Raw genomic sequence first — 24,711 nt, forward strand, 5'->3', positions numbered from 1 at the left:
CTTGTGGAACACAGCTCTAGACTACCAAGTTCATCTGCAAGCACAATTCCTGCCAGGAGAGAAAAACACACTGGCAGACGACCTAAGCAGAAACATCATGGATCCCCACGAATGGGAATTGAATCCACAAATATTCAGAATGATGTCACAAAAATGGTGGAGCCCGGACATAGATCTGTTTGCATCCCCAATGAACTGCCAGCTACAGAAATTCTGTACAAGGGGTTACCATCCAAAAGCATGGAAAGTGGATGCCCTCTCATTCAGCTGGAAAAACCTGCAAGTATACGCTTTCCCTCCTTTACCTCTCCTTCCAAAGGTACTCATAAAAGCCAGGCAAGAAGAACCAAAGATGATCCTGATTGCACCAGACTGGCCACGCCAGCACTGGTACCCAATTTTAAAGAACTTAGCACAAGAACCACCCTGGATTTTGCCTCAAATCCCTCATCTACTGACACAGCACAACAATCAGATACTTCACAGCCAGCTAAAGAACTTAAACCTAGCTGCGTGGAAAATTCCTTAGTCAAGCAAGCAATGCCTCTCTCCAAAGCTGTTATGGATGTCATTCTGGAGGCGAGAAGGCCTAGCACCAGGAAAGCCTACTCGGATAAATGGAAGAGATTCTGTGCCTGGAACCAGGCGCACAGCCTTGACCCTCTTGTCCCAAACATTCCTCAGATACTTCAATATTTAACTGAGATGCTGGACAAGGGCCTCTCCTTCTCATCCATCAAGATCCACGCTTCAGCCATTTCTGCTCATTACAACACGGATCCACCATTTTTTCTAATCCTTTGCTCAAACAGTACCTCATAGGGGCTAAAAACATAAGACCGCCCCGTAGAGCACCTACCCCAACTTGGGACCTCAACTTTGTTTTGGAAAAATTAACTTTACCTCCTTTTGAGCCAGCTAACACAGCAGAATTAAAATACATCTCTTTGAAAACTGCTCTGCTACTGGCAATAACATCAGCACGAAGAATTTCAGAATTACAGGGGACTAATGGCAGTGGAACCTTTCCTCATTTTCCACCAGGACAGGGCGTCTTAAAGAACTAACCCTATGTTTATGCCAAAGGTGGTATCAAAAAAAATTTAAGCCTGTTTCCTACCTTTCCTGTAATTAGTGTTCCAGATACAGATTTGCTGTATCCAGGACTATTTGTAAGCTTCTGAGCCCCCCAAGCCTTTCTGTGTTGGAGGGAAGCCTTCTAGCTTATCAGTGGGAGTGGTAAGCACTAGGTAACCTGTCTACCACATAAGGAGTGGTTCTGGTCCAGAATTTGTAGTTATTGGCCATTTGGGCGGTCTTCCATTACTCTCAACTTTCTGATTTGAAGGCCTGCATTTGCACTTGTTTCTGCCCTGTAACTCCTGGGCCCATCTCATTTGCTCACTCAAAAAAAAATGTATCTGCTTTTACTGTATTTATGTTTCTTCCTACCTTATTTTGCTTTTGCATCATCTTAAAAGTACTCAACTGTATTTATTACTACTTGGTGTAACTCATTCTAAGCCTTTTAGTTTAAGCACTTGGGCTTCAGACCAGTTGTTTTACATTAAGAAGGTTTGTGGTCTGCACTGTAGTGGCAGAACAGGTAGCTTACATCCTTCTAAGTTGGGAACTGCTGATTGAGGGCTCAGTGTCTGTTATTCTAAAAGTGTATTAATTCTGGTTTAAGCACTTGGGCTTCAGGCCAGTTATTTTACATTAAAAGGGTTCGTGGTCTGCACTCTTGTGGGAGGAGAGGCTGGAATCTGCCTTTCTGAGCTGGGAATTTCTGGTTAAAGGCTTATAGTGCCTGCATATTTAAACTGCTTCTTACTGAAATTGGTACACCTTGTTTGCTGTAGCATAGACTACATCCAGGCCTGCTGAATCTAGCTTTGTTTGTATAACTTGAGCACTAATCCAAGCATTCTTTAAAGTATTCTTTAAAGTATTCAGTTGTATTTATTACTGCTTGGTAGTAACTTGATTAAAGTGTAGCTATCATCCCAAGTCTTTTGGATGAAGCACTTGGGCTTCAGACCAGTTGTTTTACATTAGGAAGATTTGTGGCCTGCACTGTGGTGGCAGGACAGGTAGCTTACATCCTTCTACATTGGGAACTGCTGATTTAGAATAACAGACACCGAGCCCTCAAAGTGTATTGGTTCTGGTTTAAGCACTTTGGGTTCAGGCCAGTTATTTTACATTAAGAAGGTTCGTTGTCTGCACTCTTGTGGGAGGAGAGGCTGGACTCTGCCCTTCTGAGCTGGGAATTTCTGGTTAAAGGCTTATAGTGCCTGCATATTTGAGCTGCTTCTTACTGAAATTGGTACACCTTGTTTGCTGTAGCATAGACTAGATCCAGGCCTGCTGAATCTAGCTTTGTTTGTATGCTTGTTGTTTGTTTGCTTGTTATTTCCCTGAAATGCTAATTCCACTTAAAACGCGGCTTTTCAGTGCTTCTGTGGATCCCTAGTGATATCTGCATTGCTTACTGTACTTCTTTCCTTGTTTCACTTGAAAGAAAGTTACTGTTTGTCGTTTTTGCATTTAAGTTACCTGTAACACATTGCATTTAAGATACCTGGCACTTGCTCACTAAAACAATTATATAAGTCAGCACTAAAAAATTAAAAGCACTACACCCTCACAAACTCCCCTTGAGTACCTTGTTCCCCATTGGCCCTTTTTTTTCAGTTATAAAGGAATTCCCAATACTATTGTAGCATGTCCAAAGGTCAGTTGTCAATCTCCTCTCTGGTCCAGCTGGTGATTCTGGGAATCTTGAGGCAATGTTACAACTGCCTCATGTACACAGACAACCCTCTCCTCCTCCCAACAAATTCCAACACACGTGAGAGATGCAACCATATAGCCATACTGGAGGCAAAGCTCTCTCAACTCAGTACTGGCGAAAAAAGTCAGGAGGAGAAGGAAACCACACTCACTACAATTCCAGTCTCACATAGACCTACCACGACAGCAAACCAAACACATAAATGCACAAAAACATACTCGGAAGCACTAAATAAAAATCTGCCTAAGCAGCAGAGACCTCCAAAGCAGACACACAAGCAACCGCTACCCCAAAACAAAACACGTGCAACACATAACTCACAAAGCCAGTGTGCCGAACAGTCACAGCCCTTAAGGCTAAACAACACACCTGATACACTTGTAATAGGTGACTCTATCGTCAGGCACACTGACGTCCCGCTCACCAGGCTGAACAAGGAGAAGGTCACGGTGAGCTGTCTGTCAGGCGCTAGGATCCGCCACATAACACAAGCACTCAGGTCACTCCAAGGCAAGTACAAATATGACTCGGTCATTGTCCATGCTGGTGTGAATGACCTGAGACGTACCTCCCTGGACTACATGAAAAGAGACATAGAGGAGCTCTCTGAGCATGTAGCCCAGGCCGGTATGACCCTGTCCTTGAGTAGCATCTTACCCTCACCAAGAATGATGCCACAATATGAAGACAAGATGATCACTTTCAACAATTGACTTAAGTATTGGTGTCATTCAAAGAGGATCCAATGCCTGTCAGTCTGGGATGACATGCTCGACAAGCCACAATGCTTCGCTGGGGACGGCTTGCACCTGTCACCCCTGGGCTTTCAGATATTGGCAAAGGCTCTTGCTTCTCCCATAGTGCCTTTTTTAGGCAAGGCTCAAAAGACAAACCCACCTCCATAGGTATCACAAGGGATAAGAAACTAAGAGTAATGCTACTCAACATCAGAAGTCTAAACCTCAAGATGCACGCACTCGAAACTCTCCTTAGCATGGAGAACATAGATATCTGTGCAGTAACAGAAACCTGGTTGAAGGCTCCCGAGAGCACCCCAGCACTACCAGGTTATACCTCATACCATGCTTTTCGGCCCCAAAACTTGGACCGAACCACAAAAGGAGGGGGAGTATCAATATTTGTCAAAGATACCCACACCTCCAGATTGGTGGCACAGCATGAAGCATCAGAGACTATCCATGTGCAACTAACAGTGGGTAAAACTGCCTTCCAGTTTATAGCCTGCTACAGACCACCCTCCCAAACCCAGGAACCCCTACTTGGCCTTCCTGAGAACACTGGAAAATATGAAGCTCTCTCCAAACACCATTATATTAGGTGACTTCAACTACCCAAACATAGACTGGGAGCATTACTCTAGCTCCAACACCCTAGCCCAAAGGTTCCTAGAATTTATAAACTCAAATGCTATGGAACAACTTGTTACCACTCCCACAAGAGGGGAAAACATACTGGACCTGATCATCACCAACATGGGGACTCTATGCTCCAGACCAGAAGTGTTTCCCTCACTGGTAAGGTCAGACCATAAACTAATCTCACTGGATATTCACATCCCGCCTCCACCCCCTGCCCTGAAAACCACAGTGAAAAACTTCTCTAAAGCAAATTTCATACTCCTCAAAACTGAGGTGGAATCCTTCAAAGCCTCCTGGCCTGTGGAAAATACGGCTCAGACCGCAGAATCCTTTATAAACGCATTCTATGAACACCTTCAGGAATGCATGCATCATGCAATCCCAAATAAAACCAACACCCAGTCCTCCAAAGGCAGACGTCCTGTCTGGTGGACCCCAGCCATAAACAAAGTATACAATAGAAGGAGGATGCTACTACATGATAGAGCAAAATCCCCAAAAGGGAAGGCATCTCTGATCAGTATTAGCAAAAAACTACGGGCACTCATAAAATCGTCTAAGGCCAGCTTCGAGAGAAAAATTGCACAGGACACTAAGGATCATCACAAGGCTTTCTTTAGTTATGTTAGGAACCTGGGTGGGAATTCCCAGATATGCTCAGAATTAGTCCAAAATGACAAAAAATACACTGAACCCACAGATATTGCCAACATCCTAGCTGACAGGTTCAGTGCAAACTCCCCCCCCCCCACCAAAAGGGCAAATATCTATCCCAGCAGAGTGCTGCCCCCCTGACATCGCAGATGCTTAGGTAAGAGCTGCCCTCTCCAAAGCAAAAAACACAGCATCAGTGGGACCAGACGGTGTCCCGGGCTGCGTCCTACACGAACTCCAAGAAGAGCTAAACCCAAACATAAAACTACTGTTCAATCTCAGCCTTACTACAAGATATGTACCCAAAGAGTGGTGTACAGCAACAGTGGTCCCTCTTCACAAAGGTGGTGCCTCAACGGATCCTGGAAACTATCGCCCCATAAGTCTGACTAGCTTGGTCTGCAAAGCTATGGAAAGGATCATCATGGACCTCATAAATAAAGATATTGGGGACCTACAGACACTGGATCCTACCCAGTTCGGCTTTGTTAAGGGCAGATCCTGCCTCTTAAACCTGGTTGATTTCTTTGAAACAGTCACCAAGGCCATTGACGAGGGAAAGGTGGTCCACACAGCCTACCTGGACCTCACAAAAGCCTTTGATAGAATACCTCATTCGGGCATTATAGATAAGCTCACCAGCTTAAATATAAACCCCTATGTCACTAGATGGGTTGAAAACTGGCTCAAGGACAGAACCCACATGGTTAGAATTGCTGGAGCCATGTCAGACTCCAAACCAGTTACAAGTGGCGTCCCACAAGGCTCAGTCCTGGGACCTCTCTTGTTCGATATATATTTCTTGGAGGCACAGGTCAACACGGAAGAACTGTGGCTGACCAAGTTCGCAGATGACTGCAAACTGGGCGCCATAATCGACTCTCCAGCCGACACAAGCATCCTCCAAAAGGGCCTCATAGAAACAGACAACTGGTGCCAGAGCCATGGCCTCAAGCTAAACGCCAAAAAGTGTATAGTCATCCCCTTTGGCAAAAATAAAGTGCCCACAAATTACCACATAGGTGGTAATCCATTAAGTACAGAAGAAGTAATTAGGGACCTGGGGACTCAAGTTGATAGCAATCTCTCATTTGACAATCACGTGGCCAAAGTGGTTAGAAAAACATTTTATATAGCCCACCTAATCATGAAGGGATTCACATCTAGATCAGGGGAGGTCATCGTGCCTCTTTACTCATCCCTCATCAGGCCCATAATTGAGTACAATGCCCCTTTTGGGATGTACCTTACCAGACACCTGCAGCAACTGGAAAGACCCCTAAAGTACCTCACCAAGAGGATCAAAGGGCTCAAACAGATGCCATATGCTGTCCAGTTAAAGAAACTCCAGCTCTACTCAGTGACATACTGCCTGCTCAGAGGCGATCTGTGCCTGACGTATAAAGCCATGTCCAACCCGGAATTAATGGACATGCTGCACCTCTGAAAATCCAAATCCCATCGAGCTACGCACTCGGGAGACTTGAACCTCAGCACTGAAATAAATACCACATGCTGGAGGGGACAGATTCATAACCCAGAGGCTCCCTTCACTCTGGAATAAAATCCCAGTCCAGGTTAGGCAGAGTCCCTCATTGACTCTCTTCAAGAGGAATCTTGATGAGTGGATGGGAGATCATAGGTTTACCCCAGGTATCACTTCTGTGTCACTGTTAGACAGAGGCACAGTATACTAACCTCGAAAAAGGGCATAGCAAAATTAATTTAAAATGGGTGGCGAAAGTCAAACACACACTGGCTAGGCTTATAAATGCCCTAGGGCAGATAGCCTAGTATGAACCTATGAACCTATAAGTGTGGCTCAAAACCAAACTATTCACTTGCCAACTTTCTATCCAAAACTACAGAAGAAAGGGGGAGACTACCACATTCCTTGGACATTCACAGGCAGTTACGCTTCTACTTGGACAAAACCAAAGCTTTTAGAAAATCTGAGCAATTATTGGTAGCATATGCTGCAGGAGCACAGGGAAAAGCCATTTCAAAACAGACTATATCAAAATGGATAGGACATTGTATACGTTTCTGCTATACTCACCATGGGAAACCTGTACCTAGAAGCATTAGATCTCACTCCACCAGGGCAACAGCCACTTCAACTGTCTACCTCAGAGGAGTACCTATTCAGAGGAGTACCTACCAAGGATATTTTGGAAGCAGCAACATGGACTTCTGTGCATACCCTCACCAAGCATTACCATTTGCCTTTATACTCCAAATCCAGAGCTGGCTTCGCCACTGCTGGGCTGCAGGGCCTTATAGCCACCCCTAATGCCTTATAGAACCAGCCTCCCCACCTCACCTTTGGGATTCCACCCAAGTGTAACACGATGAACATAGTACAGTTTTGTACCTAACCTAAATGTAGATGTTAGAGTGTAAACTCTGTTGCAGTCCAGGTTACCCTCCCTCCTTCCCCTCTTACTTGCTGGTACGTACCTATGCCTTTTACCCTTTACTACCTATGGAGAGTATTTGCTGGTAACTGAAAGTTGTTGTTTGCTTTTCTTATGTATGTTTTATTAGCAATTTGAATTGCCTACCTGTTTGGGGGTACCTGACATCTGGGGCAAGAAAAACTGAAGAAAATGGCGTCGGCTGCACCCTATATACCCCTGTCGCACTGACGTCAGGGAGGAGGCGACAGCAACTGACGCCAGACCAAGACTTTGGAACTCAGGCCGACTGGGGAACTGCCTGACAGCAGGATAACCCAGTTGTAATGACTGCAGCAGTGTTTACACTCTAACATCTACATTTATGGTAGGTACAAAACTGTACTTTCCTCCTTCCCAAGTGGGGAAGTATTTTTATTCAAGGTTGTTATTAGTGGTGAAGAAAGAAAATGCTTTGAGACCAATTCTTGATCTTTCTTCCCAAAACCTGTTTGAAACAGTGCCCAACTTCAAAATGTCACTTCACAACCTGTTATCTCTTCTTCCTCTTTCAAGTTTTCTGATAACACTGTACAGTAAACTCACATTTAACCGGAACTCATGCAACCAGAAAAAAAAAAAAATTGAAGAAATACAGTACAATTTTCATGTGTTGCACTTTGTTCCCCCCACCAGAAATATACCTTACATTTTTAAAGTTTTAAAAAGGAAGATAGGAATAAATTCCCTCTCTTCCCAACCTGAGAAGAAGTCTAACCAAACAAATAGTATAAAGTACAGTATTAGTCAGGCCTACTTTTAATAGTAACTGAGTCTCAGGCAATGAGAAACTACAGTTATCTGTCATATACCAATCCCCATGAGTGCCGGTTAACTGAGATTTTAATGTACTTCAAAAGAGGCTTATGACATCACTGTTTAACCAGACTTCCAGTGTTTCTTAAGGTTTTGTGTGTGTGGATCACATTGTCAGTTTTCTGCCTTATTGTTTGGACTGGCCACTGCAACAAGAATGTTCACAAAGTGTCTAGCTCCAGTTATAGCTCATTGTAGGCTACAAGGTATCCACAATTTTCCATATTCAAATGATTTGCTTATCCCTGCAGAGTGTTTTTCAAAGTGTCAGGAATCTCTCACTTAGGGGAAAGATGTCTAGGATTCTGAGAGAGCATTCAAAAGTCTTTTTGACTCCATCACACAAGATTGTGTTCAAGGGATGTCAGCTAGACAACCAGGAGAAATTTGTACATATGTAGATCTATTTCTAAAGTTTTCCACTCAAACATTATCACTTTGAGGGAATACCTCAGGATTTTGGGTCTCATTGCTTCTATGATTTTCATGATATCCCTGGCAAGACTCCATGAGAGAGATACAATGGTATCTGAGGTATGTTTGGTCCCAGTCCAGCACCCTTTGTTGTTTCAAATCCCAGAGTTGGTGTTTTGTAAGAGGAGAATTAATTTGGTAGAGATAACAGATGTCCTTAAATCCAGGTCTCCTCTTCTTTCTCCTTGTGCCAAAGCAGTTGGTCACCACAGACTCCTAGTACTTTGCTTGGGGAGCAGTTTCAGAAAGGATAAAAGTGCAGGGATTGTGGGATACCAAGGACAGATGCAAGCACATAAATATCAAAGAGATTCTAGGCCTGATCAAGACACTCAACTCTTTGAATGATCTTTGGTCCCAAGATCTCTTCAAGTTTTTACAGGCAATACCAAAGTTATATGGTACATCAGTGAGAAGAGGGGAACCAGGTCACATCTCCTATGCAGACTGTCCATGTTAGCATGAGATACAGCTTCACGGCACACTCATTCTGCATTCCATAAGAGTAAAATTGCTTGGCAGATAAACTGAGCAGGACCAGGGCAGACCCTGAGGAATGGAAACTAGATCAGTGGGTCTTGGAAGACCCACTAGATAGGTGGGTCTTCCAAGATTTGATCCATCTATGTGGAGTTCAAGTAGACCTCTTTGCCTCCTCTCTGAACAGTCAACTGGCAAGATTCTGTTCCAGGACTCCATGCAAGAGGTCCAGGAAAACAGATTCCTTTTATTTTCCTTGGTCAGGAATGTTCATGTATGCTTTTTACCCCTTCTACTAATATCCAGCATATGCCTGAAGATTTAGAAGGAATCCCCAAGATCATTGTAGTGGCTTCCTTTAGGCCCAGGTAACCATGGTTCTCCCATCTTTTAGAAATGGCCAGGGACAATTATCACAAGCTTCCTCACAGACTAGATTGATTCGCACAAGAACAGGGGTGTTTGATACACCCAGCATCAGTCAGCTTCATTTGACTTAATTCCTTTTAGGCACCTGTTTACTGATGATGTGCAGCAGGTACTATGAGAGATCAGAAAGCCTGCTGTTGGTTTGTGCCAACAATATAACCAGCACCCATTAAGGTCTAGTTGCTCTCTGGTTTTACAATATCTGTGTGAGTTACTATCCTAAAGCCTTTTTTTATTCCCCTGTCGAGGTTCATTTATCGTCATTTCTGCATGCCTACCCATGGAGTCTCCTCTTTCAGTGCTTTTTTATGTAAAAATATTTTTGAAAGAGGTTTTGCACAAGAGGCCTCTTAAATAAAGTGGTGACCCCTCCTTGTGATCTCAATTTTGTGTTAAAGAAGCTAGCACTTGCTCCATTTGAACTAGCTAACCTGGCTGACCCTAAGGTTCTTAACATGAAAAACAGTTTTACTGATTGCTCTGACCTCTGGAAGAAGTGTATCTGAGTTTCAAGCTTTTACGGTGAGTCAAACCTTTCTTATTTTCCAGAGGGATAGGGTTTCTTTGAGAACTAATCATTTTTTGCCTAATGTGGTGTCCGAGTTTACTTGAAGCCAGGAGTTCCAAAAGTGTGTGCCGCATCTTCCTCACAGGGGCGCCTCAAAATAAACCACGAACTAATAAGCTTAGTTACTAAGCTTATTAGTTTGCAGTTTATTTTGTGGCTGCGCTAAAGTTGTAGGCTACTCAGGAAGAGAGCAGCTAACCAGGAGATAAATATTTAAGAACATTGGACTTCGCCAGTGTTTTGGGATAACTGTCAGTAAGAGCGGAAGTGTAGGTTGTCAGTTGTACAAGCCATAACATTTGACAACTGCTGCAGATGGTAAGGGGAGTGTAATGTGCCACCTAGGAAGAGTGCCCCCCAAGAAACGTTACTAACAGAACAATTTTTTTGTGTGCTTGTCTAAAGGTCTTCTTGTCTACTCGTGTGTGTGTGTGTGTGTGTCAGGCTATGTAACCGCAAACAAGTGTGCACATTCAGGTACGTCACATTTCCCCAAAGTTTTGTTTTCACCAGACAGAAAGCTTGTAGTACACTAATGAGCCAGGCATGTGCGACACACAGCAAGAATGCTCACTGCTAACTTGGAATTTACAGACAACAAGAAAAAAAGTAATTTGTAACATTAGCTGCACAACACAATCACGTTTGTCAGACTTGGGCAGAGAATTACTGAAAAACAACATAATTCTTTCATAGCGGCACAACTGACTAAACTTTTTTTATTTTAAAGACAAACATTTACATCTAATGGAGTGTAACGTTTGTGAATCGTATCAGATGAGTAGTAACAGCACAAATGCTCAAATTAAAAGTCATCCACTCAGTCCTGAGTTGTAGTGATTATGAAGTGCTTGTTGCTTGCAGTAATGAGTATTGTGTGGTTTGTTGATTTACTGCCTAGCAGAAGGTCAGACAACTCTGGAAGTTACTGGATGCCAGAAAGGCTAAGCCAGTGGTAGTAATTACTTTTCCATTATGAATACTGGTATTTTCAAAGCAGACTTTATAGCTAAAACCATATAACTTTTCCTTGTTTTTTTTTTTTTAATTTCCAGTTACTTTGGAATCTCGAGGATTTTTATTGTACTTGACATCATTGGTCAGTTGTGTGTTTCAGGGTGTCACTTGTAACAGTACAGGATGTCAGGTGCTAATGGAGAACTGTTATAGCAGCTAGATTGTATGGTTCATTAGTGACCATATGCGGCCTGTGATTTAAGTGTGTTGTAGTGTACTTATTTTAGACCATTTTATGCACTGAGAAATTTCCACTTTGTATCTTCGGTAAAAAGGACTCCTGGACAAGTTAGAATAATCTGAGTATCAAAATTGCCCTTAAAATATGTTAAGAGCAAAAACAATAAGCAACTTGTTGTAGCTGGTGTACTGGGATGTGTCTTTAAGTTGCTGTTTGCTTATGCAAGAATGCATGACAATTTAGTTTTTAATTTATGCAATAGTGTCATATGTTTGTAACCATTTGTTTTTAAAAAGTATGTATGCAGAAGTTGTGAAGAACTTCTGTAAAATGACTAGGGTGGAAGGAAGGTTTGAACAAAAACAATAAGCAACTTGTTGTAGCTGGTGTACTGGGATGTGTCTTTAAGTTGCTGTTTGCTTATGCAAGAATGCATGACAATTTAGTTTTTAATTTATGCAATAGTGTCATATGTTTGTAACCATTTGTTTTTAAAAAGTATGTATGCAGAAGTTGTGAAGAACTTCTGTAAAATGACTAGGGTGGAAGGAAGGTTTGAACCCCAGGTTTCAGATTTCATAGCAATGTACTGAGTTGTGCCATATTGAATATGCAGTGGTTGCATTGGTCTAGGTACGTGTTCTTTATGGCAGAAGTGAGTACCCAATATTTTACCTCTCTGTCAATGAAAGTACCGTGACTTTCATATATCAGGCGTTAGGACTGCTGAGAATACAAGCGGAGGACCTACCCCAGCAAACTCTTGTCAACAGACCTGAGCAAAGCTACACAACTTTTTGATGATCAATGTCATTTCAACTTGGCTAAATTTCACCTGCTTAAACACCAAAACCTGTATGACCGAAAACCCCGGACACACTGGCGTTCAGCACTACTGTTACCAGATGATGTTCTTACAGCAACAAGGCTTGGCCTCAGCACGAACTAAACTAGTAATACTTTTAAGTTACAACTCTTAACACTCCTCTTTTAATCAGTACTCAGCATGCAGCAAAAAAAAACTCAGTTTTCACATTAAACTAATCCTAGTTTATAAATGGTAAGCTTCTTTACCTACCTTCCAGTTGAGTCCTGAAAAGTATTCCTAACTATAAGCATGTATTTACATTACCCCTCAATCCCACCCGGAACTCCGCCTCTTCTGCCCCACCTCCTCCTACAAGCAAGTGATAAAGAAGACTTCCTTATTTGTACAAACAATACATGAGTGTACATTGCTGTAGTAAGGCGATTGTTTCTTTTTTGTACTAGGAACTCCACATGTGTTAAGCTTTTTCAGAAATGTTGTAGATCTCTTCTAAGCCAATACTTGGAAACGTAGATTACTTGTGCATAACTTAGAGATAGGTTTGCTTATTTGAACTTCACCAAGACATGATTGCACAACTATTGAATGAATTTATAGGAGGCAATATAACATTTTTTTTGGGGGGGGGGGGGGCAACAACATGAAGCTTTGATTACAAAATGAAATAATTTCGCTATGTTCATATTTTGGCCAGTATTACTGTAGTTTTCGACAGATCTGGTCATATATAAGCTAATTCTCAAATAGAGTAAATAAAGGTGTATAAACATAACTCAAGCTTCCATCCCCAAACTGTGGAACACTACCTCTCAGAATGTTAAATACTTTTTAAGAGATTACTAACAAACAAGCATAGCACTCAACCTTCCATCTCCAAAGTGTGGAGCACTACCTCTCATAACGAGGAACAAATGGGCAAAACGTTAAACACTTCTTAACGACTTTGAATTTGCAAGCTCACAGGCTGATTAATATGTGTTATGTATACACGTGGTTATGCTTAATCGACATGATTCAGCATTATTTACCATGAATATTAATTAAAAATTACTATCACTGTGACACCCGTGCACTGGCCCAGTAATCAAGGAGCCTCAGTCTTCGCCACTAACACCAGTGAGGGACATGCACATTGGGAGGATGAACTGTGCACACACAGTAAAGTACAATTTCCCTTAAGAACACACAGAGATCACAGTCTGTTTGGGGCTGGTTTCTCCCTCTCTCTCCAGATCCCCAATAAGACTCCCCACTGGCAAAGCTATAGAGTGGAGTCCTTAGCTAGGGTTCCAAGCCAAGTCCTTCCAGCACTCTCTCTGTCCAACCAGTGCTTCGTGTCCCTGCCCAAAGTTGCTGGACACACACACAAGTTCACCCTATCTCACACACGCATGCAAGTTTACCCTATCTCACACACATGCATGTTCACCCTATCTTTGCAGTTTGTTCAGTACTGCTGTGTCTTATCCATACATCTTTGTAAGTTTCCTGTATTCTTCCTACACTAGCATGTATGTGTCATTCTGTAGGTAGTGGGTGCTAAACTAATTTGCAATTTATTACTGTTACAGTACTGTAATTATTACTGGACTGGAGTTGATGTTTTGCATTCTACATTATAGCAAAAGAGAAATAACGGACAGAAACATGCTGTCATTCACTTGATAACAAAAAGGATTTTATTTATATATTACTTGGCAATGCTGAAACTGCATGATGGTCTTTTCCAAACTTTCTCACAGTTTAACAGCTATTTTGACTGGGGCTGAACATCTGGCTTTGTACTTTATCAGCAACACAGAGCTCCACTTGAGTTGTGCTTCTCTGACTGGAGTTGTGACTTGGGGGGGGGGGGGGGTTAAACCATACTTCCATGTCGAGGTTTTTGCTTCATATTTTTGGTCTGTTCCATGTAAACTTTGTGGCTTAATGGCAAATTATTGAGGACTGCAGTTACTAAATAATGACAGACATTTGAGTTTCAGACTCCATTTCTTTTCAATGCATGATGTTATTCTAGCAACTTTCCTAAGTTTATAAAAGTAATATTCAAAATCTGCCCCAGATTTTGGCCATTTGTACTCCCATAATTTTTGGATTTGTCTAAAATTCTTGAGTAAAGAGGTTGAGAGATATGGTTCTGACTGCAGCTGTGACCTAAAAAAAAAAAAAGTCACATACACCTAAACGCATGAACTCGCATGTACACCCACCTCAAACATACAAATAATTAATTTATTATATTTACATGTATGACAGCTCTGAAAGTGGCGTCTACATTTTTTGAGCTTTAAACTGGTGGAGGCTGGCATTTCTTTCAAAGCTGTCGGAAAGTGCTTTTAGAGCACATCAGATGGTTTGGCATTTAGGTACGGGGAAATTGAGTTGGTAAACAGTTTTGCAGGGGCGTTATTTGATAGTATGAAGAGTTTCTTGCTGTCTGTTATTTTTTTTAATTGGGCGCATGTGCAGTAATGTTAGCTCAATATTTGTGAGGTTTTATGAATGTGCATTTTCTAAAAAAGATAATATTATAAACTCACTTTGTTGTTAGAGCATTTTATTATGAGAGTGGTTAGAAATCTCATATAGAAAGTTACCTGAGCAAATAGTGTGCAGTTGTGTAAGTTAACATACCATAACAAGTGGATTTTCAAATAGATAACTTGCATTTGCACAGAGCTATATGGGATATGGGATATATCCTGCCAAGGATATCGGATGTCCAGCCAGTATACTAAAGCTGTTGGGCACCTTATTTGCCCACACACAAGCAGAAATGGCCAAGAGATGAACTTTGGTGGATGTGTAAGATAGGCCTGATTTGAACAGTTCACACAGGTACTGGAGAACTACTGAAGCCACTGCCTAGAATAGATCTTGATCTCTATTGTGGCACCAACTAGAAAATCTCTTCCACTTGGCAAATTATGCTTTTATAGTAGCAGGTTTTCTAACATTCTTTAACATGCTTTAATACCTGTTGCATGTCTTCTGAAAAAAATAAAAAAATACCTAAATGGGATCAAAAACTTATCATTCATACAGTCAGGTGTAAGTTCAGAAGATTGGAGCAAATGAGCATGAGAAGGGAGATCCAATGCACAGAAAACTCCGATAAAAATTTACTTGCCAAATAAAGTACAGTTATGTAAACTTATAACAAGTGGATGTTCAAATAGATCACTGTTGCAGTAGCATAAAGCTATATACCTAAAGTTTGGGGAAATGCAAGTGAGCCACCTACTGCATGTTACCAGTAGGTGAAAAAATGATTTCTTGATTGTTAATGATCTGCTCAAAGGATTAATAACCTGAAGGTACAAACATCCGGAACAAAGCTAACAGCTTTCAAAACAAATTGTCACATTTTTAAAACACAAAGTAAATAAAAGTGTTTAAAACATTGACATTTAAAAAAGTATTGAGTGAAAATCAATGTGGAGAAGGAAAGGAGAGTGGCTGTTCCCAGTTTGATTCCAAGATTTGAGAAAATGTGCAGTGATCAACAGGCTCATCCATCCCACTAATTATAATTAGTTGAATTTGTTCAATTACAGGTTTTTGTGATCTTATATACCTGTGTTATTAATTTGTTCAATTACATTTTTTGTGATCTTAAATACGTGTGTTATTTATTTTTACCTAACTAACCCTTTTAATTAAAAAAAAAAAAAGATTGTTTTGCAAAATGTACTTAGAATTTGACGGGGGGGGGGGGGGGGGCTTGGGAAAACCTGGATTCAGCAAGGGAGCCGAGAATTGAAAAAGTTTGGGACCACTGCTTTAAGCCAAAGTATCCATCTCCCCATTTGATTTCCTGAACCTAAAAATGAAAGATAAAAGGTACTTCATACCTTGGTCTCCACAGAGAACTCTGGCACTTTTTTTGGAAGAACTAAATCTTTCTGATATGCAGATCAGTTGTTAATTTCTTGTGTCAAAACAGGCTCTTTCCAAATGCTTGTCTAAGGCTGTTACCTTTTATTGTATTCACCGTAACAAAGCTATTCCAGGCAGAGTTAAGGCCCACTCTTCTAGGGTCTTGGCTTTATCTGTGACTTTTTGGAAAGAGTTGAGGTCTAGAAGTATTCTAGTAGCTGCTACTTGGTCCTGTTTATATACTTTTACAAAGCACTATAAGCTTGATCTCTTCTTTAGTCCAGATCAGGCTTTGCTAGGGCCATTCTGCAATGGATCCTGGACTCTTCTTCTTCCACCTCCTAAATTTAGTTAGCTAGGGTAACATACCCATATAGCTAAGCCTACTGCAGCAGTGATCAGTATGATGAACATGGTACAGTAGTGTAAGTAACCTTATCCTAACAGTAGATGTTTGAGTGATAACTGCTGCATTAGCCGCTCCCCGCATCCACCCCCCTTGCTTTTTGGTGTATTTGTTATACCAAGGTGTGGATATTCAGTTTTTGTTATTCCTAGCATTGTCCTTTCATGGCTCCGCCTCCCTGTCTTTTGTCAGGAAAGCTCAGAAGGGCAGGGCAGCCAAACTTGTCTTTTAGCTAGCTCAGCTTGAACTGTCTTTGTGGAAGGCACCCTAAAGCTTTGGAAGTTGGCTAACTGTTGTATCCTTGGCAGGATGTAACCCATCTAACTAAAGCTGCTGTAGCAGTGATTATTCAAATGTCTACTGTCATGATATGTTTACTTACACAGCTGTACTTTTTTCCCAACTCCAGCTCGACAAGCAGCTAGAGAACCTAAGCTTCATTGTTAATGGTAATTACATTACTACAATTTATAGCATTATCGTAGGATCATAGAAGATTACTAGGCTAATGGCTCTGGGGCTTATAGGCCTAGCCAAGAGTTTATCCCCAAAAGAGAAATCTCAATCAGCACCTGTCACCCCTGTCAATGAGGGACACAGATGGAACCCCTGGGACAAATTTGTGGTTCCCCATCCACTCATCAAGGTTGCAGTTGAAGAGGGTCAGCAACGTACTTTGTTGACATGTATGGGTAGTCTATTCCAGAGATGGGATAGCCTTTGGGAGACAAGCCTGTCTCTCCAGTAGGTTTTGTTAATGTCACATATTAGATTTAAGCCTTTCAATCGAGTACTATGCGAGGAGTTAGACTTACAGATGTGGAGCATCTCTAGTAGAGCAGGGTCTGAGATTGCCTTGTAGGTGAGACACAGATCACCTCTGAGCAGTCTGTATGATACAGAGTAGAGCGATAGTGATTTAAGTCTGTCCACATAGGACAGGTGTTGGAGGCCATGGATTCTCTTTGTGAGGTATTTCCTGTGGCCTTTCCAGTTGGTGCAGGTATTTGGAGACGTACATACCAAATGGGACATTGTACTCCGTTATTGGCCTTATGAGCGAGGAGTACAGAAAGGTGATAACCTCCGTTTTTCTGGATGCATTCCCTTTACTTATGAGATGAACAAAGTAAAAGGCTTTTCTGACCATTGCTGCTACATGATGGTCAAATGTGAGATTGTTGTCAACTTGGGTACCCAGGTCTCTCACCACAGGTTCATAGGTCAGTACTAAGCTAACTGCCCTTGCGAGCCATTTTAAGCCTAGCCAATTATTCTTTGTGAGACTTAAACCCTGCACCTTCTGTTTGTGAGGCAAACACCTTAACCATTAGGCCACCCTCCCCCTGCTTAGGGGGTTGCCGCTGATGTGGTAATCAGTAGGTTCTATGTTTTTGCCAAATGGTACGATAATACATTTATTTGCATTTAACTTAAGCCCATGACTTTAGCACCAGTCATTTGTTGCTGTGAGACCCTCTTGAAGTATGTTAACATCATTTGGACAGTCAATGACAGCACCCAACTCACAGTAGTCTGCAAACTTGGTCAGCCACAACCTTTTGTCTTTGCCTGGACCACTGAGATGTAGATGCCAATAAATAGGGGTCCCAGGACAGATCCCTGGGGGACACCACTAGTAACAGGTCTGCTGTTGGAAGTAGTGGCACCTATTTTGACCTTGTGGGTCCTATCAGTGAGCCAGTTGGCCGCCCACCTGATGAGATAGGGATTTACGCCAAGTTCTGTTAGCTTTTTGATGATGCCCGAATGGGGGATTGTGTCAAAGGCTTAGGCCAAGTCAAGGTAAGCTGTATGTACTGACTTTTCCTTATCCATTGTCTTGGTGACGTCTCAAAAAAGTCAACCAGGTTCAACAGGCAAGATCTGCCCTTGATGAATCCAAACTGGGTGGGGTCAAGTGATTGGAGATTACCTATGTCCTTGTTTATGAGGTCCATAATAATACGCTCTGTGGCCTTCCAGATCAGACTTGTCAAGCTAATGGGGGCGATAGTTTCCAAGATCGGTAGTGGCACCACCTGTGTACAAAGGGATGACAATGGCAGATATTCTTCTTGTATCACTGTTGCAGTCATCACACTTGGGGTTATCTGCCTGCAGGTAGCCCTCAGTCGGCCCGAATACCTGAGACTTAGTATTTCTGCATCAGTTGCTGTCACTCCAGGACAGGGTTGTAAAAACAGGCAGCTGACGCCATTACATCGTCTTTCTTGCTGAGGAGCCCGTGCAGAAGCAGTTCGCAAGTGCCGGTCGGCTGCTACCTGAATTTTCGTTTACAAATTAATTAATCCTGAAGTCGTCTAAAGCTAAGTACCCCGTTGGGGATCCTTTTTTCATGCTCTAACCGATGTCAGAAAAAGTTAACAATTGTCTTGCCTGTGGAAAGCAAATACTACATAGAGATTTTCATTCTTACTGCATCATGTGTTTAGGCCCAGACCACGATGTACCTCGCTGTCGGTTTTGTGCTTTTTTCAACGCCCGAAGCATTCGTCGTCGGCTCTCATTGTTGCTAAATTCTTTCGCTCTTGATCTCTGTATTCCGAAATGGCTTTGGTTAGCCATCTGACTACCGATATTCTGAAAAAACTTAAGGATAAAGACAGACCGCATAGGTCTAAAGCTGCGGATGACGCTTCCGCTAATCTAGTCGCCAGTTTGGTGGTACTCAGTGAGGTGCTTTCTCAGCCCCTGATGCCCACTTCTATGGATTCGCAGTCCTCTACCGAGACCTATTCGGAGTCTGCGAGACTCTTCGATTATGGAACCTATGAATGGCTCTCCCTCGGATTGGTCCGGAGCCTCTGTGCAGGCACTGGCTTCTGAGGCAGTTCTTTGCACTACCGATGTTCTACTCAAACCGACGACTTTTTTATCTAAAACTACTGAGTTTCTTAGGCCTAGAGTATGCGCTATGCCTAGACAACCGATGACCAAAGTGCATGCACGTCCTCCCTTGCCTCAAAGACAAATGCTTAGAATGGCTGAAGACCTTATTACACTGATTAGGGGAAGTCAGCCTTCCTCTGCTAAGAGGAAAAGAGACCAGTCCCCTGCACCTTCTACAGACCAGGAGTCCGATGACTGAGGTATCCGATTATGAAGACCTGCCCTTATCTGCTTATGAGGATTCAGATGCAGAGGAATCCATTCCCTCTGCCTCTGCTCCAGAGGATTTTTCATTTGGTGAAATCTTACATACCCTAAGAGAGCATTTCCAGTGGGAATGCCAAGACTATTCCCAGTCCAAAAAAAGACTCGGAGAATTCTAAGATTTTCCACAGCACAAGCCTTTAGCAATACCCCTGTCCTGGAGGTTGTTGATGTTTGCATGAAATCCAGATACCTTACTTCCTGCCCCTAGAAAACCAAATGGGTACTACAGAGTACCTGACACTCACAAGTTTCTTTTCAAGAATCCTACTGCTGACCCAGAGATAATTTCCCAGGGGCTTAAAATTATCAAGGCAACTACGGCCAAGAATCCCACCCCATCGGACAGGGATTCAAAATCTTCAGACAGATTGGGTAAGAAGGTAGATACCTCTGCTACTCTTGCTATTAGGGCATTAAATTGCCCGTTTCACATGCTGAAGTACCAGCAACATATTATGGAACTTATTAAACAAAAAATAACAACCTTTACAGACTGTGCAGAAAATAAGGAATTGCAGGAGCTTATGCACTCTGCAAGCCAAGTCAGCAAGCATAATTTGCAATGTGGCTTTGACACCAGAGAGGCATCTTGCCAGGCAGCAGTCACTGGTTCTGTACTGAGAAGACGTGCTTGGCTCAAGGAGCAGACTTTGCCAGACCATGTCAAATCAAAGTTACTAGACGCTCCTTTGAACAAGGACAGTTTGTTTGGCACCAAAGCAAAAGAGATTCTTAAAAATATGGAAGAAAAAGCTAAGTCTATGCAGACTGTTAAGAGGTCTTACAAGTGCAACCCCCTAGATTCAGTAGGCATTGCCTTCCAAACACTGGCACTTTCCACTCCCCTCCAGGCCATCTCAAACCAGGCCCAGGGGAAACAAACCACCCAGATCACAGTCTCAGGGTATGCAGAGATCTAAGCAATGGAGTGCCCCCACCCACAAAGCAGGGAGTGGTAAGCCAATCTCACAATGACTTCCCCACTCCACTCCCCACCTCTGCTCAATTGCTTGTGCCCCTAGGAGGAAAACTTGCCCTTCATGCAAAGAATTGGATGTCCATCACACAAGACCAATGGGTCCTCAACATTGTATCCCAGGAGTACAAATTTTACTTCCACTCACTGCCAACCCCAAGAGGGTTCCCAGTCATTCCTCCAAACCAGTGGGCAGAGGCTCAAAACCAAGTTATATCCCTGCTATCCATCAGAGGTATTCAGCTGGTTCCTGTGGAACAGATAGGTCAAGGATTCTATTCCAGACTCTTCCTGGTACCCAGAAAAGGGGGCTGTTGGCACCCAATCCTGGATCTTTCAGTTCTCAACACCTTCCAGGTGGTACCAGAGAAGTCTATCTGCACATCCCTATAAGGGAGTCTTGCAGGAAGTAACTTAGTTTCAGGGCCGTATCAATGCACTATTAGTTCTCTGCACTTCCCTTTGGCTTATCCACTGCACCCAAAGTATTCACAAAATGTTTGGCTCCAGCCATTGCATACTGCAGGCAGAGAAATATCCAAATTTACCCATACTTTGACGACTGCCTGATTCAGGCAGACAGTCAAGAATTGCTGTTGCAGCACCTGACATTTGTGAAAAACCTTCTCACTTTCCTGGGGTACACCATCAACGAAAATCAAAAATGGTACCCAGTCAAAAGATTGTATTCCTGAGAGCAAGCTTGGACACAATATCCCAGATGGCATTCCTCACTTCAGAAAAACAAGTTTATCTGACAGCCTACTTCAAACAAATGGCCACAAGAACCCAGTTATCCGCAAGAAAAATTCTGCAGGCAATAGGGTTCATGGCCTCATGTATACTGCTAATTCCATGTGCAAGACTGCATATGAGGAAACTTCAATGGTACTTAAAAAGTCTTTGGTGCCAATATTCTCAGGACCTGGAAACAGTCATTCCTATCATACCCTGTCTAAGGACAAAGTTCCTTTGATGGGCAGATGCATGCAACCACAACAGGGGACTACCTTTTACTCAATCCCATGCCGCCCAGACCCTGACCACAGATGCATCAGACTATGCTTGGGGGCACACATGGACGGCAAGTGCATTCAGGGCCACTGGAGCCCAAGTCAAATTCATCTGCACATCAACCAAAAAGAGATGCTAACGGTGCAGCAAGCTCTAACAGCTTTCTGATCCCTACTCTCTCCAGGACACCTGCTAATAAAAACAGACAACACCACAGTTATGTGATACATCAACAAGCAGGGGGGAACCCATTCTTACCCACTCTGCAGGCTAGCCATGTCCCTGTGGAACACGGCCTTGAACATGCAGGTCCATATGCAAGCTCAATTCCTGCCAGGCAGACAAAATTCACTGGCAGACGACTTAAGCAGAAGTCTCCTAGAGCTTCATGAGTGGCAATTAGAGCCCAGCAAATTCAACCTTCTAATTCAGAAATGGAGGACCCCAGAGGTGGATCTCTTTGCCTCCCTCTGCAATCACCAGCTCAGCAAAGTCTGCACCAGGATACCTCACAGAAGGGCCTGGAAAGTAGATTCCCTATCCTTTCAATGGGTCAACCTCTCAATCTATGCCTTTCCCCCTCTGTCCCTTCTCTCAGAGTATTGCTCAAGATAAGACCGGACAGACCAAGGACGGTTCTGTTTGCCCCGGACTGGCCATGCCAGCAGTGATACCCACTCCTGCGCAGCCTGTCACTGGTTCCACCCTGGCACCTACACCAGAACCCAACTCTGCTCTCTCAGCAGGGGGACAGATCTTGTATCCACAACAGCAGACCTTAAATCTTGCAGCCTGGCTTATTCTTTGAATTCTTCCCCAGTAACCAGCCTAAGCAAGCAGGTGCTGGGCATCATCCTTGAAGCCAGAAGACCCAGTACAAGGAAATCCTATGCTGATAAGTGAAAAAGGTACTGCTCCTGGGTTCAGTCCAAAGGGGAGGACACAACTCTGCCCTTCCTGCCTCGGATCCTGGATTACTTAGCAGATCTACTCCACAGAGGCCTATCCTTCTCCTCCATTAAGATCCATGCCTCTGCCATTTCGGCTCATTACAGCACTGAGCCACCTCTTTTCTCTCACCCTCTTATCAGACAATTCCTGAGAGGGGCTAACAACTTAAGGCCGCCAAGGAGAGCACCCACTGCTGCTTGGGACCTTAACTTTGTACTGGAAAAGCTCATGCTACCTCCTTTTGAGCCTGCAGCGTCAGCAGAGTTAAAATTTCTCTCTTAGAAAACAGCCTTTCTTCTGGCCATCACTTCAGCTAGAAGAGTGTCTGAGCTACAAGCACTTATTGCTGTGGAACCCTTCATTATTTTCTATGCTGACAGGGTTTCCCTCAGGACAAACCCTTCCTTTATGCCTAAAGTGGTGTCTAGTGTGGCTCTAAACCAATCTATCCATTTGCCAACTTTCTTCCCTAATCCTCATAATAAAGGGGAAAGGATCCTGCACTCCTTGGATGTGCACAGCTCAGATTCTATCTTGATAGGACTAAGCCCTTCAGGTGATCTGGCCAGTTACTAGTCAGCTTTGCACCAGAGGTAGAGGGCAAGGCTATTTCAAATCAAATAATTTCCAAATGGATAGCACACTGCATCCATTTTTGCTGCAAGCACGATGGATAGCACACTGCATCCATTTCCGCTGCGAGCACCATGGGAAACCAACCCCTCAAGGAGTCAGAACACATTCCACTAGGCAACTTCTACCTCTACAGCATTCCTCAGGGGAGTCCCTACCAGGGACATTCTGGAAGCTGCTACCTGGAGTTCTGTACACAACTTCACCAAACATTACCACCTGCCTATCTTTTCCAAATCCAGAGTGGGTTTTGCAAATGCAATCTTGCAGGCCATGTTAGCCAGACCCAATTCTTCTTGACTGCCTCCACCCTTCCTCAGCTTTGGGAATCAACTCAAGTGTGATGACTGCAACAGTGAAACACGAAGAACATAGTACAGTTATGTACACTTACCATAAATGTAGATGTTCAAGTGTATTCACTGTTGCAGTCCTAGTTTCCCTCCCTCCAGCCCCCTTGTCTTTCTCTGTCTCTCTCTCCTCTCTCTGTCTTTTACTCGCCCCTTTCTGGGGTATTGGTATTTATTTTTTGCTGGTGTTTTTTCCCCACCATAACTTTAGCTCCCTATTTGGGGGGCTCCTGACATTTGGGGCAAGAAAAACTGATGTAATGGTGTCTGCTGCCTGTTTTTATACCTCTGATGACCTGACGTCAGTCCTGGAGTGACAGCGACCTACGCAAAAATACTAATTCTCTGGTATTCTGGCCAACTGAGGGCTACCTGCAGGCAGATAACCCCAAGTGTGATGACTGCAACAGTGAGTACACCCGAACATTTACATTTATGGTAAGTGTACACAACTGTACTTTCTCCACTCTGCTGGAATGAACCCTGTACTTAGGTTGTGGTTGACTAGGGTGCTCAATGGTGAGGAGAGTTTTTGCTGGAGATGTTGAAGAATACATCCTGGGATACTATCAGGTCCTATGGAAGCTGCGATGTTCTTCGTGTTTCACTGTTGCAGTCATCACACTTGGGTTATCTGCCTGCAGGTACCCCTCAGTCAGCCCAAGTACCAGAGACTTAGAATTTCTGCGTCAGTTACTGTCGCTCCAGGTCTGACGTTAGGTCTTCAGGGGTATAAAAACAGGCAGCCAACACCATCGCATCAGTCTTTCTTGCCGTGGAGCCCATCACAGAAGCACTTCGCACGAGTGCCGGTCAGCCCCTACCTGAATTTTCATTATTGAATTGAATTATCCTGAAGTCTTCTAAAGCTAAGCACCCAGTTGGGGATCCTTTTTTCTTGCTTTAACCGATGTCAGAGAAAGATAACAATTGTTTTGCCTGTGGAAGGCAAATACCACACTGAGATTTCCATTCTTACTGCGTCACCTGTTTAGACCCTGACCACAACGTCCCCCACTGTCAGTTTTGTGCCTTGTTCAACGCCCGAACTATTCATCGTTAGGCCCTTTTTGTTGCTAAATACTTTCATTCTTGATCTCCGTATTCTGAAATAATGTCGGTAAGCCATCCAACTCCCGATCTGAGAAAACGTAATGATAGAGACAGAGGCAAGACCGTACAGGTCCAAAGCTGCCGATGACACTTCTGTTAAGCTAGTCACAAGTTTGCCGGTATTGA

The 24,711-nt window shown here is 43.2% G+C and overlaps 1 protein-coding gene across 1 annotated transcript in view; it reads left to right on the forward strand.

Annotated features, from left to right (window-relative positions):
- DNTTIP1 (deoxynucleotidyltransferase terminal interacting protein 1) overlaps nt 1-24,711 on the forward strand; it is a 1,330,332-nt gene that overhangs the window by 689,068 nt on the left and 616,553 nt on the right. The gene's annotated exons all lie outside the window — the stretch shown is intronic.

Source organism: Protopterus annectens, chromosome 12.part0 (genome assembly GCF_019279795.1).
Source record: "Protopterus annectens isolate FY-2018-M chromosome 12.part0, PAN1.0, whole genome shotgun sequence".
Lineage (NCBI taxonomy): Eukaryota > Metazoa > Chordata > Ceratodontiformes > Protopteridae > Protopterus > Protopterus annectens.